Source organism: Bos taurus, chromosome 18, assembly GCF_002263795.3.
Source record: "Bos taurus isolate L1 Dominette 01449 registration number 42190680 breed Hereford chromosome 18, ARS-UCD2.0, whole genome shotgun sequence".
NCBI classification, from domain to species: domain Eukaryota; kingdom Metazoa; phylum Chordata; class Mammalia; order Artiodactyla; family Bovidae; genus Bos; species Bos taurus.
Genome location: NC_037345.1, coordinates 64,189,220 through 64,205,546, shown reverse-complemented (window position 1 = coordinate 64,205,546; position 16,327 = coordinate 64,189,220). Strand labels below are relative to the sequence as shown.

The window sequence follows — 16,327 nt, the reverse complement described above, 5'->3', positions numbered from 1 at the left end:
TGACAGAGGATGAGATGGTTGGATGGCATCACCGACTCAATGGACATGAGTTTGAGTAAACTCTGGGAGATGGTGAAGGACGGGGAAGCCTGGTGCGCTGCAGTCCATGGGGTTGCAAAGACTATCAGAGACAAGTTAGTGACTGAAAAGCAACACTAAACTAAAGTCAGACCTGTTTCTCCCAATGCACATAAATAAAACCTAATCACCTAAAATTTAAAAAAAAATGAGGTGGGATTGATATTACTAATACATTGCGTGTAGCCCAATATATCAGAAATTCTACTGTTTCAAGACATTATTGATGGTAAAAGTTGTTGATTAGATATTTTACATCCTTTCATTCATACCAAGCAGAGAAGGCAATGGCAACCCACTCTGGGATTCCTGTCTGGAGAATTCCATGGACAGAGGAGCCTGGTGTGCTGCAGTCTATGGGGTGGTACAGAGTCAGACACGACTGAACACGCACATTCACACCAAGTGGAACCCACCATGTGGCACATCTTAATCCAGCCCAGCCGTGTCTGAAATGCTTAGCAGCCACAGGTGCCCAGTGGCTGGTTTCCTGAGCAGTCTGGCCTGATGAGCAGGGAAAGCAGTGTTTGGAGTGGAAGATAACTGAAGAGAATATTTTTGAAGCAACAGGATGAAGGAGGGTTTACTAAACATGGCAGAAAGTCAGTGAGCACAAAATAAGTAACAAACCTGTAAAGCTGACACCACAAAAATTGGAAAACGTACGTACGAGGGGAACTTCCACAGGACCTAAGACAGAAATGGCCAACCCAGGGCAAATATGTAGAAACAGAGGCGACAGTAGAGGGCTTTATTTCACCAGTACGTGAAGAGCCACGTCAGAGAGAAAGCTGAACACTCAAAGTAGAAAAGTGGGCAAAGGATGTGAATCGACTGTTTACAGGAGGATGTTCACATGTGCGATAAACACAACACAGACCCCGCATCACAGTTCTGATATCAAAACAGACGCCCGGCGCAGCAGGGCTCGGGGAAGGTGACGTGTCCAAGTGCCAACGTGGAGGGAAGTCAGGAAGGTTCCAAGGAAACGGACATTCTCAAATGCTGGTGGTCGAGCACGATTGTGGTCATAGGGACCACAGCCTAAAACGTGTGTGTGCCTTGCATCTACAGCATCTAGGACATGGAAGCAACCCAGACGTCCAGTGACAGATGAGTGGGTAAAGAAGCTGCGGTTCATACACACAATGGAATATCACTCGGCCATAAAAAGGAATGCTTCTGACTCAGTTCTGACGAGATGGGTGAGCCTAGAGCCTGTTATACAGAGTGAAGTAAGTCAGAAAGAGGTTGAAAGACAAATAACACATATTAGCGCTATATATGGAGTCCAGAAAGATGGGACCGATGAACCTATCTGCAGGGCGGCGGTGGAGATACAGACGTAGAGAGCAGACTGTGGACACAGCAGCCGGGGAAGGAGCTGGTGGGATGCATTGAGAGTAGTACCAAAACATCGACACTACCATGTGTAAAGTTAGACGGCCAGTGGAAACCTGCTGTGTGACACAGGGAGCTCAAACCCTGTGCTCTGGGACGACCCAGAGGGGCGGGATGGGGTGGGAGGCACCAGGGAGGTTCAGAGGGAGAGGACATAAGTAAACCTATGGCTGATTCATGTTGATGTATGGCAGAGACCAACACAATAGTGCAAAGCAATTATCCTTCAAGTAAAAATGCATTTATAAATACATAAGTGTGTGTGTGCTTTGATCTAGCAAGTCCATTTCTGGGAATCTAAAGTCTATGAACATTCACAATATTCAGAAATCTACAGAGCAGTTATCAGCTCTTTGGGACGGCAAGAACTTGGCGACAAGTGTATACGACGCATGCACGTGATCACTGCATGAAATGAACTCTTTCCGCCTAAAAGCTCTTGTCTCTTGAGGAACATCAGATGTCATAATACGTTCAGTGAAAAGGCAGGATAAATGTACGAGTAGACGCCTCAACGCCAATTTTCAGGAAAAAAAAAATCATCCATTCATGTACTCACCCATATCAGATGCAAACCAAGGCTCTGTGACACTCTGCACCGGATGCTGGCGACGTTTCTAAGGACGAAACCAAGGCAGGTCCTTGCATGTGGAGCTGCCAAGAGAAAACGAAGAGAACAGCCTCAGAGTGAAGTCCGGCACCATCCAAACACAACGTTTCCCTCTGAGCCTGTCTGAGCTGGGGAAATTCTCCGCTCGTGGATAACGCAGCCACAGAATGTCGCCTGCAACCTCCGTTCATTCAGTACATCCCTGCACTGGGCAGGGTGCGAGATATTCGGAGCGACCGTGATACCAAGGGCAAAAAAGTTTAAAATCAGGATGGGGAGCAGCCCCAGTGCCCACCACAAGGAGAAGGAATAAATGAATGATGATGTAGTCACATGGCGATTATCACATACAGCCAATGCCACTCTAGATGACAGGGACAAGTCTCAAGAGTAGGATGCCAACCAAAGGCAGCAAGCTGTGGGCTGAGGAGAGGTCACTGACGTCACCCCCAGGACCCCACGGGCGTGACGCCCACAGGCAGTCACTGTTGTGTCCCGGCTTGTCACCCCCAGGACCCCACGGGCGTGACGCCCACAGGCGGTCACTGTTGTGTCCCGGCTTGTCACCCCCAGGACCCCACGGGCGTGACACCCACAGGCGGTCACTGTTGTGTCCCGGCTTGGTTTAATTTTCTTCACTGCTCTACCATCATCTGGGGCTTTCCAGGGGCCACAGTGATAAAGAACCCCCTTGCCAATGCAGCAGATGTAAGAGATGAGGTTCAATCCCTGGGCTGGGAAGATCCCCTGGAGGAGGAAATGGCAATCCACCCCAGTGTTCTTGCCTGGAGTATCCCACGGACAGAGCAGCCTGGGGGTCTACAGTCACTGGGGTCGCAGAGAGTGGACAGGCCTGAAGGGACTGAGCAGGCACCATCATCTGAGCATGCCACCCTTCCTTCCCTCTTCCCGTTTCTCTGTCACCCTCGAATGAGCTGTAATGACCGGGAGAACTAAACGAGCCGTTCCCGAGACTCCAGTGCTTGTCTTCCCCAGAAGGAGAATTCTCTGTGACATGTAGACAGAAAGGACAGGCCTATGGTGGGGGATGGGCTGGGTGACTGCTTCTTCAAAAACGTGTAGATGATGCCCCACATGTGCCCAGATGTTGCTTTAAACCTGCAGGTATTCGTTTTTACGGGGCTTGGAAAACCTGTCTCGGAAGCTTCTTCCTCAGTCCCCTCCACCCCGACCTTGGCGCTGTTCCCACAGCAACGGCCTGGGCCTGAGTCTCTCACCCGCTGCAGGCAGACTGTGGAACACCCCCGTGGGGAGAGCTGAGGCCTTCTGGGGTGGGCTGCGGCCCACTGAACCCCAACCGGAGTGCGTGCCGCTGTCCCACGTCCGCAATCGACTTCACAGGAAACCAGGTCTCTGCAGCCCCGTTTCCAGCTTCTCGATGGCTGGAGGTGCCATCCACACGGAGACTATGGTGACCTGCGGAATCTGACATCGCTGAGGTTAAGGTGGGAAGTGAACGGTGGGGATGAGACACGTGGCTGAACCGTGCGTGAATGCCCTGGAGTTTCCACACCATTAAATCTGGGTGGGGCCTGCGAACCTGCATGTCTAACCTGCTCCCTCGGGATGCTTCAAATGGGCCACAGCTGATGTTTCCAGAGTGACTGGCCTTAACCCGGCGGCTCAGCGGTACGGATTCTGCCTGCAATACAGGAGACCTGGGTTTGATCCTTGGGTCAGGAAGATCCCCCTGGAGAAGGGAATGGCAACCCACTCTAGTATTCTTGCCTGAAGAACTCCATGGACAGAGGAATCTGTTGAGCTACAGCCCATGGGGTCATAAAAGATTTGGAGAGAAAGTAACTTCTCCCTGGAGGAAGAAATAACCACCCACTCCAGTGTTCTTGCTTGGGAAATCCCAGGGACAGAGAAGCCTGGCGGGCTACTGTCCACGGGGTCGCCCAGAGTCGGACACGACTGAGCGGCTGAGCGACCCCGCCTAGCTCACCTCTATGGGCCTCTCTGCTTGCTGTGGTCCACAGACCGGCAGCACGGGCATCCCCTGGGGGCTCTGTAGACACGCAGGATCTCAGGCCCCCACCCCAGACCTTCAGTTATGGATAGAGTCGCATCCTCCAAAATTCATGTGTTGAAGGAGGTGATTACTAATAAGTTTTTCTTTCATTTAAAAAATTTTAATGAATGTTTATTTTATTCCCCCTCTCTCTCCTCTCCCCACACCACGTCATCCTCTCCCCAGTTCTGCTCAGTCCCCACGTCTCCACCCCAGCCCAGGCCTCGCTCGTTCCACACCGTACGTGTGACTGGACAGAATTCCACCTCTACAGGTGTCAAAACCCACGTCTTTGTGGACAACAAAATGAGTCTTCTCTCTAGACTGTGTCTCCACTTATGCCATGGAGGACTCTTTTCTTTATTTTTTTCCTTCCAGTTTCACTGATATCTCTCTGACATCCAGCATGTAGGTGTAAGGCATACAGAGTCACGATCTGACTCACAAACACCATGAAGTGATTATCACAGAATTTCCATCGTCTTATTAGCTGCGGGATAGAAAAAGGAAAAAAAAAAAACACGTTTTTTTTCTTGTGATGAGAACATTTAGGATTTACGCTTCTTTTTTAAAGTGAATTCTATCTGTTTATCTCTTTGGCCATGCCGCCTGGCCTGTGGGGTCTTCGTTCCCCGCCCAGGGACTGAACCCATGTCCTTGGCAGTGAAGGCACAGAATCGAAGCCACTGGATCACCAGGGAGTTCCCAGGATTCACTCCTCTTAACGCTGACATGGAACACACAGCAGTGTGAGCAGTGCTGATCACGCTGTACATTACACCCCTGGTGCTCACTGATCTTACAGTCGGAAGTCTATTTGTACTTTCTGACCCCCTTCATCCAGTCGTCCCTCTCCACTCCCCACCTCAGTTCAGTTCAGTCCAGTTGCTCAGTCGTGTCCGACCCTTTGCGACCCCATGGACCGCAGCACGCCAGGCCTCCCTGTCCATCACCAACTCCCGGAGTTCACCCAAAGCCATGTCCATTGAGTCAGTGATGCCATCCAGCCATCTCATCCTCTGTCGTCCCCTTTTCCTCCTGCCCCCAGTCCCTCCCAGCATCAGGGTCTTTTCCAATGAGTCAGCTCTTTGCATCAGGTGGCCAAAGTACTGGAGTTTCAGCTTCAGCATCAGTCCGGACTGATCTCCTTTAGGATGGACTGGTTGGATCTCCTTGCTGTCCAGGGGACTCTCAAGAGTCTTCTCCAACACCAGAGTTCAAAAGCATCAATTCTTCAGTGCTCAGCCTTCTTCACAATCCAACTCTCACATCCATACATGACCACTGGAAAAACCATAGCTTTGACTAGACGGACCTTTGTTGGTAAAGTAATATCTCTGCTTTTTAATATGCTGTCTAGGTTGGTCATAGCTTTCCTTCCCAGGAGCGTCTTTCAATTTCATGGCTGCAGTTACCATCACTGACTCAATGGACATGAAATTTGACTGAGCAGGAGTTAGTGAAAGACAGGGGAGCCTGGCAAGGTGCAGTCATGGGGTCCCAAAGAGCCAGACATGACTTAGCGACTGAACCAATAAATGTCAATTTTTCTGTAAAACTCCATGTGGAGATGTGCATAGAGAAAAATATTGGAAAAAACTGCAGCTAGATATAACCTTTGTTTTTCACTGGACGGTCTGATTATGGAGGAAAATGTGGTCACTGACAACCAGAGCCCTGAATATATTCATTCTCTGTGATCAATTTTTGGAGACACACACACACACACACACACACACACACACAGATAGAACTATTTAACGCCCCTTTCCCACCCATAACAGGTCCCTGAGGAAAGCAGGACTGTATCTCAGCTTAGTTCACTTCGGTGGATTCCCTTTGCTCTGGAAGCAATGCCAGTGGTTGGTGGGCGCTCCTCCAGAAATTCTACCCAGGCGGGGCTGGAGAGGACGGCGGGGCTTCCCGAGGCTAAGATTCATTTGCATGATGTTTTGACTCTCACTGGCTGCCTTAGAAACAATGCAGACGCTTCCTTTGAATATATGTGCATATGCTGACGCGTGTGTGAACACAAAGGAACAGAAGAGAAACTCTTCTCCTGACCCAGCCACGATGGCCGCTCATGGTGTAATTCGGTTTACCAAGCATATCCAGACCAGATGGCTTTTGTGTATAAAAACCTGCCCTGTGAGTGCACAAGCCGTTTGGTTGCCACCAGGACCCAAGCAGGCCCCCATTCCATCAGGAAGAAAAAGAGGAGGGGGGGATTTCGCCCCAGAAAGCTAAGAGGACAGCTGAGGAAGAAGAACGTGAAAGAGTGGGGTCTGGAAGGGAGTCGGCTGGCGTGAAATATGTTCATGATTTGAAAACTCATGTCTTCGGAACAGAGGTCAATGTTGAGTCATTTCCAAGAAGTTCAATTGCTTCCTGCGAGGGAGGCAGAGTATGTGTTGTTTGGCTGAGCTGATGAGCCACGGTGCGTCTCTGAACTAAAATATAATGATGATCGGGCCAGGAAGCGACATCCAAGCTCCTTCCTTTCCAGGACCACCAGTTACCAATTAGACGTTTGTCTCCTGACTAAGGGGCTTCCCTGGTGGCTCAGATGGTAAAGAATCCACCTGCCAATGCAGGAGACGTGGGTTCGATCCCTGGGTGGGGAAGACCCCCTGGAGAAGGGAAAGGCAATCCCCTCCAGTATTGCTGCCTGGGGAATCCCATGGACAGAGGAGCCTGGCGGGCTACAGTCCACGGGATCGCAGAGAGTTGGACACGAATGAGTGACTAAACAATGACAACTCCCAACTGAGTGCAGACGTGGCCAGTGCCTTCTGTAACACTGAGATCTGGGAGCCTTCGTAAGGACTAGAGTTTCCAGGTGTAGGAAGGAGGAACAGGGGCTGAACAGGGGGAGGGCTCTTTTCCGAGCCCAACTCAATACAGTGCAGGAGAGGGACTTCCCCGTGGCCCAGTGGTCAAGGCTCTGCACTTTGACTGCAGGAGCGTGGGTCCCATCCCTGACTGAGGAAGGTGCGGCCAAACACACACACACGGAGACCACAGGAGAACATGTTTCTGATTGCGGGGTTGGGGGAGAAATGCTTTGTTGAAGACAATCCAGGGCTTCCCTGGAGCTGTAGTGGTTAAGAATCCGCCTGCTAATGCAGGGGATACAGGTTCAACCCCTGAGCCAGGAAGAAGCCCATCACGGCAGCTGCTGAGCCTGTGAGCCTGCGCTCTGCAACAGGAGAGGCCACTGCTGCGAGGGGCCCAGGCACACCGCAGCCAGGAGCAGAGCCCATGCTCTGCGCCTGGAGAGAGCCCAGGCGCAGCAACAGAGACCCAGCACAGGCAAAAAGGAATGGGAAGTGAGAGAGGAAGTCGCTCAGTTGTTTCCGATTCTTTGCGACCCCATGGACCACACAGTCCATGGGATTCTCCAGGCCAGAATACTGGAGTGGGTAGCTGCTCCCTTTTCCAGGGAATCTTCCCAATCCAGGGATTGAACCCAGGTCTCCAGCACTGCAGGCAGATTCTTTACCAGCTGAGCCACAAGAGAAGCCCAAGAATACTGGAGCAGGTAGTCTATCCCTTCAAAAATGAATAAATAAATCTGAAAAAAGCACAAGCTGGAATCAAGATTGCTGGGAGAAATATCAATAACCTCAGATATGCAGATGACACCACCCTTATGGCAGAAAGCAAAGAGGAACTAAAGAGCCTCTTGATGAAAGTGAAAGTGGAGAGTAAAAAGTTGGCTTAAAGCTCAACATTCAGAAAACGAAGATCATGGCATCCGGTCCCATCACTTCATGGCAAAGAGATGGGGAAACACTGGAAACAGTGGCTGACTTTATTTTTCTGGGCTCTAAAATCACTGCAGATGGTGACTGCAGCCATGAAATTGGAAGACGCTTACTCCTTGGAAGGAAGGTTATGACTAACATAGATAGCATATTAAAAAGCAGAGACATTACTTTGCCAACAAAGGTCCATCTAGTCATGGCTATGGTTTTTCCAGTGGTCATGTATGGATGTGAGAGTTGGACTATAAAGAAAGCTGAGCACCGAAGAATTGATGCTTCTCAACTGTGGTGTTGGAGAAGACTCTTGAGAGTCCCCTGGACAGCAAGGAGATCCAACCAGTCCATCCTAAAGGAGATCAGTCCGGACTGATGCTGAAGCTGAAACTCCAGTACTTTGGCCACCTGATGCAAAGAGCTGACTCATTGGAAAAGACCATGATGCTAGGAGGGACTGGGGGCAGGAGGAAAAGGGGACGACAGAGGATGAGATGGCTGGATGGCATCACTGACTCAATGGACATGAATTTTAGTAAACTCCGGGAGTTGGTGATGGACAGGGAGGCCTGGCGTGCTGCAGTCCATGGGGTTGCAAAGAGTCAGACATGACTGAGCGACTGAACTGAACTGAACTGAAAAAAAACCCCAGGCAATCCAAACATCAATAAACAGAAAGACAGTGCTTCACCTGATCCCATCCATGAACACTAAGGCAAGAGCATGAAAGTCCCCGTCACAAGTAAGCTTTAAGGACTGATGGAGTGAGCGCTCACACTTTGAGGAAGGTGAGACGAGAGATGCAGACAGAGGGCCTGCCCTCTGCGCTCTGGCCCCTCCACGCCCACCGGCGTGCTGCGCCTTGTGCTGTGTGTTGGCCTCCTCTCCCCAGAGGCAGAAATAGTTGCTCCACCATCAAGATCAGCCCTTCTCCCTTCTGGAGCCAGCCGTGCGGCTCCTCAGAAGATAACATTCCTTCCTTAGCCCTGGAAGGGGTCAAGATGAGCCACTGCTTGCCGTGTACGTGCAGACATCTTTGAGGAATGTTGTTGTTCAGTAGCTCAGTCGTGTCCGACTCTGTGACCCCATGGACCGCAGCACACCAGGCTCCTCTGTCCTTCACCATCTCCCAGAGTTTGCTCAAACTCACGTCCGTTGAGTCAGTGATGCCATCCAACCATCTCACCCTCTGCCATCCCCTACTCCTCCTGCCCTCAGTCTTTCCCAGCATCAGGGTCTTTTCCAGTGGGTCGGCTCTTCATACCAGGTGGCCAAAGTATTGGAGCTTCAGCTTCAGCATCAGTCCTTCCAGTGAATATTTGGGGTTGATTTCCATTAGGTTTGATCTCCTTGCTGTCCAAGCGACTCTCAAGACTTCTCCAGCACCACAGATGGAAAGCATTAATTGTTCGGCCCTCAGTTTTATGGGCAAGAATAATAAACCTTTTCCCCTTAAAGATTGGTACAGAACTGACTGGTCAGATGACCTGGGGAGAATCTGAGCTGCACCTAATAGAAGACCTTAATTCAACATTTGCTCATGACCCTGCTAGTGTTATGACATGTTACTTGTATTCTGCCTTCTTTATGAGGTGACTGTTCCTTCAGTTACCAAACGTGTGACTGGGCCCCCACAAAGTAAATGATGACTAGGTGACTTGAAACAAAGTACCAGATATACAGCTCTGTAAGATCAAGGACTGTAATAGATCGTAACTCCAGAAACGGGAAGGAGCAGCGAGGGAACCTGCACCACAACAGACTAGCAAGACGGCTGGACCGTAAAGAAGGCCGAGGGCCAAGGAAGTGATGCTTTCGAACCTCGGTGCTGGACAAGACGCTTAAGAGTCCCTTGGATTGCAAGGGACTCTTGCAAGGGATCATCCTAAAGGAGATCAACCCTGAAGATTCGATGGAAGGACTGGTGCTGAAACCGAATCTCCAATTCTTTGGCCACCTGATATGAAGAGCCGACTCCCTGAGGCTGGGAAACGTTGAAGGCAAAAGGAGAAGGGGGCAACAGAGGATGAGGTGGTTGGACAGCATGGTTAAACAGAGGAGATAGTGAGGACAGGGGAAGCCTGCTGTGCTGATATTCCTGGGGTTGCAAAGAGTGAGACATGACTTAGCAACAGAACGCCAACAGCATGCTGTATATGAAATTGCTAAGAGAGTAAATACTGAGAGTTCATCACAAGGGAAAAATATATATTTTCCCACTGCTTCAATTTTGCATCTGTATTGGATGATGGATGCTCACTAAAGTTATTATGATCATCATTTAATAATGCATTAGTCAAATCACTATGCTCCACCCATACGTGCTACGTCTCAGTAAAGCTGGAAGATATAAAAAGCGGGGGGAAAAGGAGACTTAAGACGCCAAAACCCAAATGAAACATCATTGCTCTGACAGAGATGAACAATGACACTCAGCGCCGGCAGGAGTAGGGAGGGTAAATGGACCCTTTTAGACCAGGCCAGTGGAACGGGTACAGGTACAGGCGGGTTCGGCCTTACAGGAGCACTTCAGCAACAAGTCTCAAAGCATCAGGTGTCCAGGGGAGCCCTTGGGCTCGGCACCCCTGCTTCTGGGAACCTGGTCAACCTGAAAATCGGGAAGGTCTGCCTGTCTACACAGCGGCCACGCTGACACATAAGGGACAGTGAGGCTGCAGAAGCGGGTGCGTGGAACGAACCCACGAGTTGTCGACTGCCGTGACGGTATAGCGTCTTACAGTCAGGAGCAGGAGCCTCCTTTTTTAAACATATAAATGGCGTTTTAATGCCGGGGTTAGAAAATTGTAATTAACTCCCACTTTAATTCACTACTGAAAACTGTTATCTCTAAACTCTTCAACTAAGATATTTAATTACCTACTGAAGCAATAAACTGCTTGAGAAAGAAAGCAGGATAGAACATAGTACACGACAATTCCAGTTCTGACCAATCATCTTTCGTTCATTCATTCACTTGCATATACTCTTGAAGGGCTCTGTGCAATAGAAATACAACAGCCACAAATTCAAGCCACATATGAAACTCTACGTCTTCTAGAGTCTTCTACGACTGCTTTCATACAAAAAAAAAGATACGTGAAATTAAGAATACAAAATATTGAACAAGGAATTAAAAATCTTTTGCACTAACTTTTTGAAATCTATTGAGTGTTTTGCAATGAAAGTCCATCTCAAATTGAACCAAATTCTCTTTTTAAAAAATTTTGACTTGAATTGCAGTTGATTTACAATGTTGTCTTAGTTTCAGGTGTCTACCAAAGTGAATCAGTTGCGTGTATACATATATCCATTCTTTTTTAGATTCTTCTCCTACTTAGGTCATTACGGAGTACTGAGTGCCTTCCCTGTGTTCCACAGCAGGTCCTTAACAGCTACCTATTTTATATATAGCAGTGTGTACATGTCAGTCCCAAAGTCCCAATTTATCCTCCCCCACCCTTGTCCCCTGGTAACGGTAAGTTTGTTTTCCACGCCTGTGACTCTATTTCTGTTTTGTAAATAAATTCACCCGTACCATATTATTTTACAGTCCACATATAATGAATCTCATATATTTGAGACCAGATATATTTCAAGCTCTCCATGAGCTGAGGGTGGCCAGTGGTTACCATGTTTGATGCCCCACACCTTGGGTGTGTTGAGATAACTTTGAAGCCACCTGTGTTCACCTTTAGAGGCTGAAAAATTCCAGATTCTGCAGGTCTTTCTCCATCTCCACAGCCCTGTGCCTCTGCCACGGCCCTGGCTCCAGTTTCCATGGCAACAGCTGCAGCGAGAAAGCTCTGGAGGGATGAACAGAGCTGAGCAGCTAAACCAATGCAGCCCGGCCAGGGGAAGGGTCCAGCGGGCACTCCTCGCCCCCCAGGCACACCTCGGGCACTGCCTCTGTGCCTGGGACACAGCGTGAAAGAACAGCAGCAGCATCAGGGAAGGTCTCTGCAGAAGGTGACAAAACCGTTTCTCCAAGGTCTCGGCACACAACCCCCCGGCGACCCCCGCAAGCCCCAGGGGTAGCCAACACTGTCTGCTTCACTGTTCACACGTTCTTGCGTTCATCCACGTGGGAAATCGGCCTGGGCCCTTCCTGTTTGCCACACCTAGGGCTAGGAGTCTCGGCCACGGGAGACACCACCTCATTCAGACAGTGCTGTGTCATTCACTCTTTCTTACACAAGTTCTCACTTGCCGGAGACCAGGGATTCTCTGAAAGCAGCGGGAGAGGCCTTGGGTCACTGGGAATTCATATTCCAGTCCAGGGGGTGGGCTGCAAGCACGCATGTGACGTGACGGTGGGGTGAGGAGTCCTAAGATGAGGATGAGCTCAGGGTCCTTGCACAGACGGTGAAACAGCGGGGCATGGATTAGACAAGGAGGTCTGGAGGCCCTCTCCAGGGGCACAGAGCTGGGGCAGATAAGGGGAGGAGCCTCCCCGCAGAGGGCACAGCACTCAGTGCTGCAGAAGCCCCGAGGCAGGAGCGGGCATCGAGGGGAGCCGGCCAGAGCAGAGTGAGCTGAGGCTGGCACGGCCTGAACTCAGGGTGCCCGCTCTGGCATCTACGAACTAAGTAGGAAATCACTGAGCGGCCACGCTTGCTCTCTGGTTTCTGTGGTCCTCAGCTAGGGCCGACTCTCTGCGACTCCATGGACTGTAGCCCGCCAGGGTCCTCTGTCCATGGCAAGAACACTGGATCGGGTTGCCATTTCCTCCTCCAGGGGATCTTCCCCACCCAAGGATCAACCCATATCTCCTGTGCCTCCTGCATTGCAGGTGGATTCTTTACCACTGAGCCACCTGGGAAGCTCTGAGTGTCCACAGGATTCATCTTTTTTAAAATTTGCTCTCTGATTTCATCACTGACTCGTTGGTTACTTTTTGTGGAATGCTGTTTAGCTGCCATGTAACCATTTTTTAAAATTTTTTAATTGGAGGATTGTGTTGGTTTCTGCCATCCGGCAATGCGCATCAGCCATCGTTACACTTAGGCCCCCACCCTCTTGAGTTCCCCTCCCCACCCCCCCCCCCCCGGGTCATCACAGAGCACCGGGCTGAGCTCCCTGTGTGGCACAGCAGCTCCCCGCTAGCTGTCTGTCTCACACAGCAGTGCGTACATGCCAATGCTACTTTCTCAGACTTTCTTCTCATTTCTTTTTCTGTCGTTAATTTGCTTCATGGCATTGTGGCCACGAAAGATGCTTGAGATGTAACTTCTACCCTCTTAAATTTGTTGAGGCTTGTTTCACGCCCTAGTAGGTAGCCAGTCCTGGACACTGGCCCGTGTGTACTTGAAAACAATGTATATTGCTTTGTTTTGGGGTTTCTTTGGGCCGTATGGTTCATAATAATTCTGCACCCACTATACGGTGGCTCTGGGTTGGTGACTCACGTGTTACACCTTTCTTCTCGAGCACCTCGCCTGTTAGGGTGATGTGGAGGCTTAACTGAAGTAATTTAGACACACAAAATGATCAGCACATGGTAAACCCTCTGAAGCGACAGTACTTCGGCCACCTGATACGAAGAGCTGACTCACTGGAAAAGACCCTGATGCTGGGAAAGACTGAGGGCAGGAGGAAAAGGGGGGCAGGGGATAAGATGATTGCATGGCATCACTGACTCAGTGGACATGAGTTTGAGCAAACTCTGGGAGATAGTGAAGGACAGGGGAGCCTGGCGTGCTACAGTCCCCTGGGTCGCAAAGAGTCAGACATGACTGAGTGACTGAATCACAGCAAAAAACCCTCATAACTGCCAGTCTCTCCTGCCTGCCTTTTCGGGAAGACAGAAGGAATCTATCTGCTTTCCCATACGTGAAGAGTGATAAAACCTACATTTGGAAATGTGGCAGCAGGGAGGTTCCGTAGCTGTACAAGCGACCATCAAACTATCCTGGGGTGGGCACAGCCGTCAGCACCATCAGCCACTGCCAGCCCTGAGAATCAACCTGCCCAGATGGGGCCCCTGCCAGCAGGGTGCCGTCTGCCAGTGCGGAGCCACTTCAGCAGAGCAGGAGACCCCTGCCCAGCCAAGGGCAAAGAGAGGAATCCGAATATATTAAATGTGTGTCTATATATTTTTTTTAAGTATAACAAAATTAGGAGATAGGGAATAGCATACTCACATGAAGGAGGTCTTCCTCAGTGGTCCAGTGGCCGAGAATCTGCCTTCCAATGTAGGGGGCACGGGTTCCATCTTTGGTGGGGAACTAAGTCCCCACAGGCCACAGAGCAGCCAAGCCCACGTGCCACAGCTACTGAGCCCGCAGGTCACACCTAGAGATACCCCCATGTGCAACAGAGAGCCTGCATGCTACAAGGAAGACCGCATGCAGCCAAAAGTTAAAACAAACAAAAGTATGTAAACAACAAGGGCCTACTGCATAGCACAGAGAACTCTATGGAACATCTTATAACCTACAATGGAAAAAAATCAGGAAATATATATGTGTGTGCGTGTGTGTGTGTGTGTGTGCTCAGTTGGGTCCGACTCTTTGAGACCCCATGGACTTTAGCCCGCCGGGCTCCTCTGTCCATGGGATTCTCCAGGCCAGAATATGGGGGTGGGTTGCCTTCTCCAGGGGCTCTTCCCCATCCAGGGATGGAACCCGAGTCTCCTGTGTCTCCTGCATTGATAAGTGGATTCTTTGCCACTGGAACCATATGCCACTGCCCCGACCGCCAATTCAGTTGTTGAGGTATTCACCTGCAGGACCTCAAAATGTGACCCTATTTGGAGAGGGGGTGTTTGCAGAGGTAATCCAGTTAAAATGAGGCCATAGGGTGGACCCCAGTCCAGTACGACTGAAGTCCTCATAAGAAGAGACGTGGGGACAGATGGGGACGGCAGAGGGCTTCCCAGGCGGCACTAGTGGCGAAGAAGTCGCCCGCCATGTAGGAGGCCGTAGGAGACACGGGTTTGATCCCTGGGCTGGGAAGATCCCCGGGAGAAGGAAATGGCAACCCGCTCCAGTATTCTTGCCTGAGAAACCCCATGGACAGAGGAGCCTGGCGGGCTACAGTCCACGGGGTCACAAAGAGTCTGAGGTGACTTAGCACGCACACAGAACCCTTGCCCCACTGAGGGCAAAAGCCCCGCGGAGTCTGCAACAGAGATCTGCAGATAGACAGGTACGGAGAGAGGGACACGGCAACACACGGAGACGACAGCTGCCGGTCAGCAGGAGGGGAGAGCCCCGCGGCCACCTTCCCACACGGCTTCAGAAGGAGCCCGCCCTGCCGACACCGCCATCTTGGCCTCGCAGCCTCTGGAGCCAGAGATAAAATGCTTCTGATGCTTAAGACGCCTGGTCTGCAGCACTTTGTACGGCAGCCCGAGGAAACCCCCATATCACCATGAGAAGAATTTCAACGGCGCGCTGGGTAAACCTGCCCCCAGCACGTCTGACCATCGGATCCCCTGCCCCAGTCACCAGCTGTGTGCCTTTCAGTCACAGATGAGTAAGGAGGGGTCACTCTGTCTTGGTTTCCAAAGGCTGCCATGACACATGACCGCTGACTGTTGCTGTTCAGCCGCTCTGTCACGTCTGACTCTCTGCAACCCCGTGGACTGGAGCACGGCAGGCTTCCCTGTCCTTCACTATCTGCTCAAATTCATGTCCACCTAGTTGGTGATGCCATCCAACCATCTCATCCTCTGTTGTCCCCTTCTCCTCCTGCCTTCAGTCTTTCCCAGCACCAGGGTCTTTTCCAATGAGTCAGCTCCTTGCATTAGGCGGGCCAAGTATTGGAGCTTCAGCTTCAGCCCTCCCGCTATGAACCTCTCGCTTGGTTCAGGGCACCAGAAATGTGAGAAGAAATAAGGTTTGAGAGGCACAAAGTGGAAGCCAGTACATGGAAAACTTCTAAACATGAGAAATGTGAAGCCTGCAAGCGAAGATTCGATGATCACCAATGCCTGACCACACACCAGTCACTCCCTGCCAGCCGTTCACCCCTCCGCAGGGCAGTGTCTGTGATGATACCATTTTGGTAAACTGTGGAATAGATTTTTAGCAGAATCTCTGCTTTGCTTGGGTCAGACTTGATGGACAAACAGCAAGTAAGACTGTTTGTGAAGATGTACAGATGAATGTCTGACGCATGTGGTCCTGACGAGGTCTGGTGGTTCCAGTCAAAGTGTCACATCCAGGTCCCTCTGACACAGAGATGACAAGTGAAGAAGGAAGTGCTCCAGTGACCTAGTCCTTGTATGTGCTCATTCATCAGAAAGTGAAAGTGTTAGTCCCTCAGTCATGCCCGACTCTTTGAGACCCCGTGGAGTGTAGCCCACCAGGCTCCTCCATCCATGGGATCCTCCAGGCCAGAATACTGGAGTGAGTTGCCATTCCCTTCTCCAGGGGATCTTCCCAGCCCAGGAATCAAACCAGGGTCTCCCTCATTGCAGGCAGATTCTTTACTGTCTGA

General features: G+C 50.6%; 1 long non-coding RNA gene across 2 annotated transcripts in view; it reads right to left on the bottom strand.

The window, feature by feature from the left end:
* Positions 1–4,240: 4,240 nt before the first annotated feature.
* LOC789803 (uncharacterized) overlaps positions 4,241–16,327 on the bottom strand; it is a 78,156-nt gene continuing 66,069 nt past the window's right edge. For both annotated transcript variants that reach the window (XR_003030507.2, XR_009491232.1), the window contains one exon: positions 4,241–4,614. This is a non-coding gene — a long non-coding RNA (uncharacterized lncRNA). The remainder of the gene's footprint in view (positions 4,615–16,327) is intronic.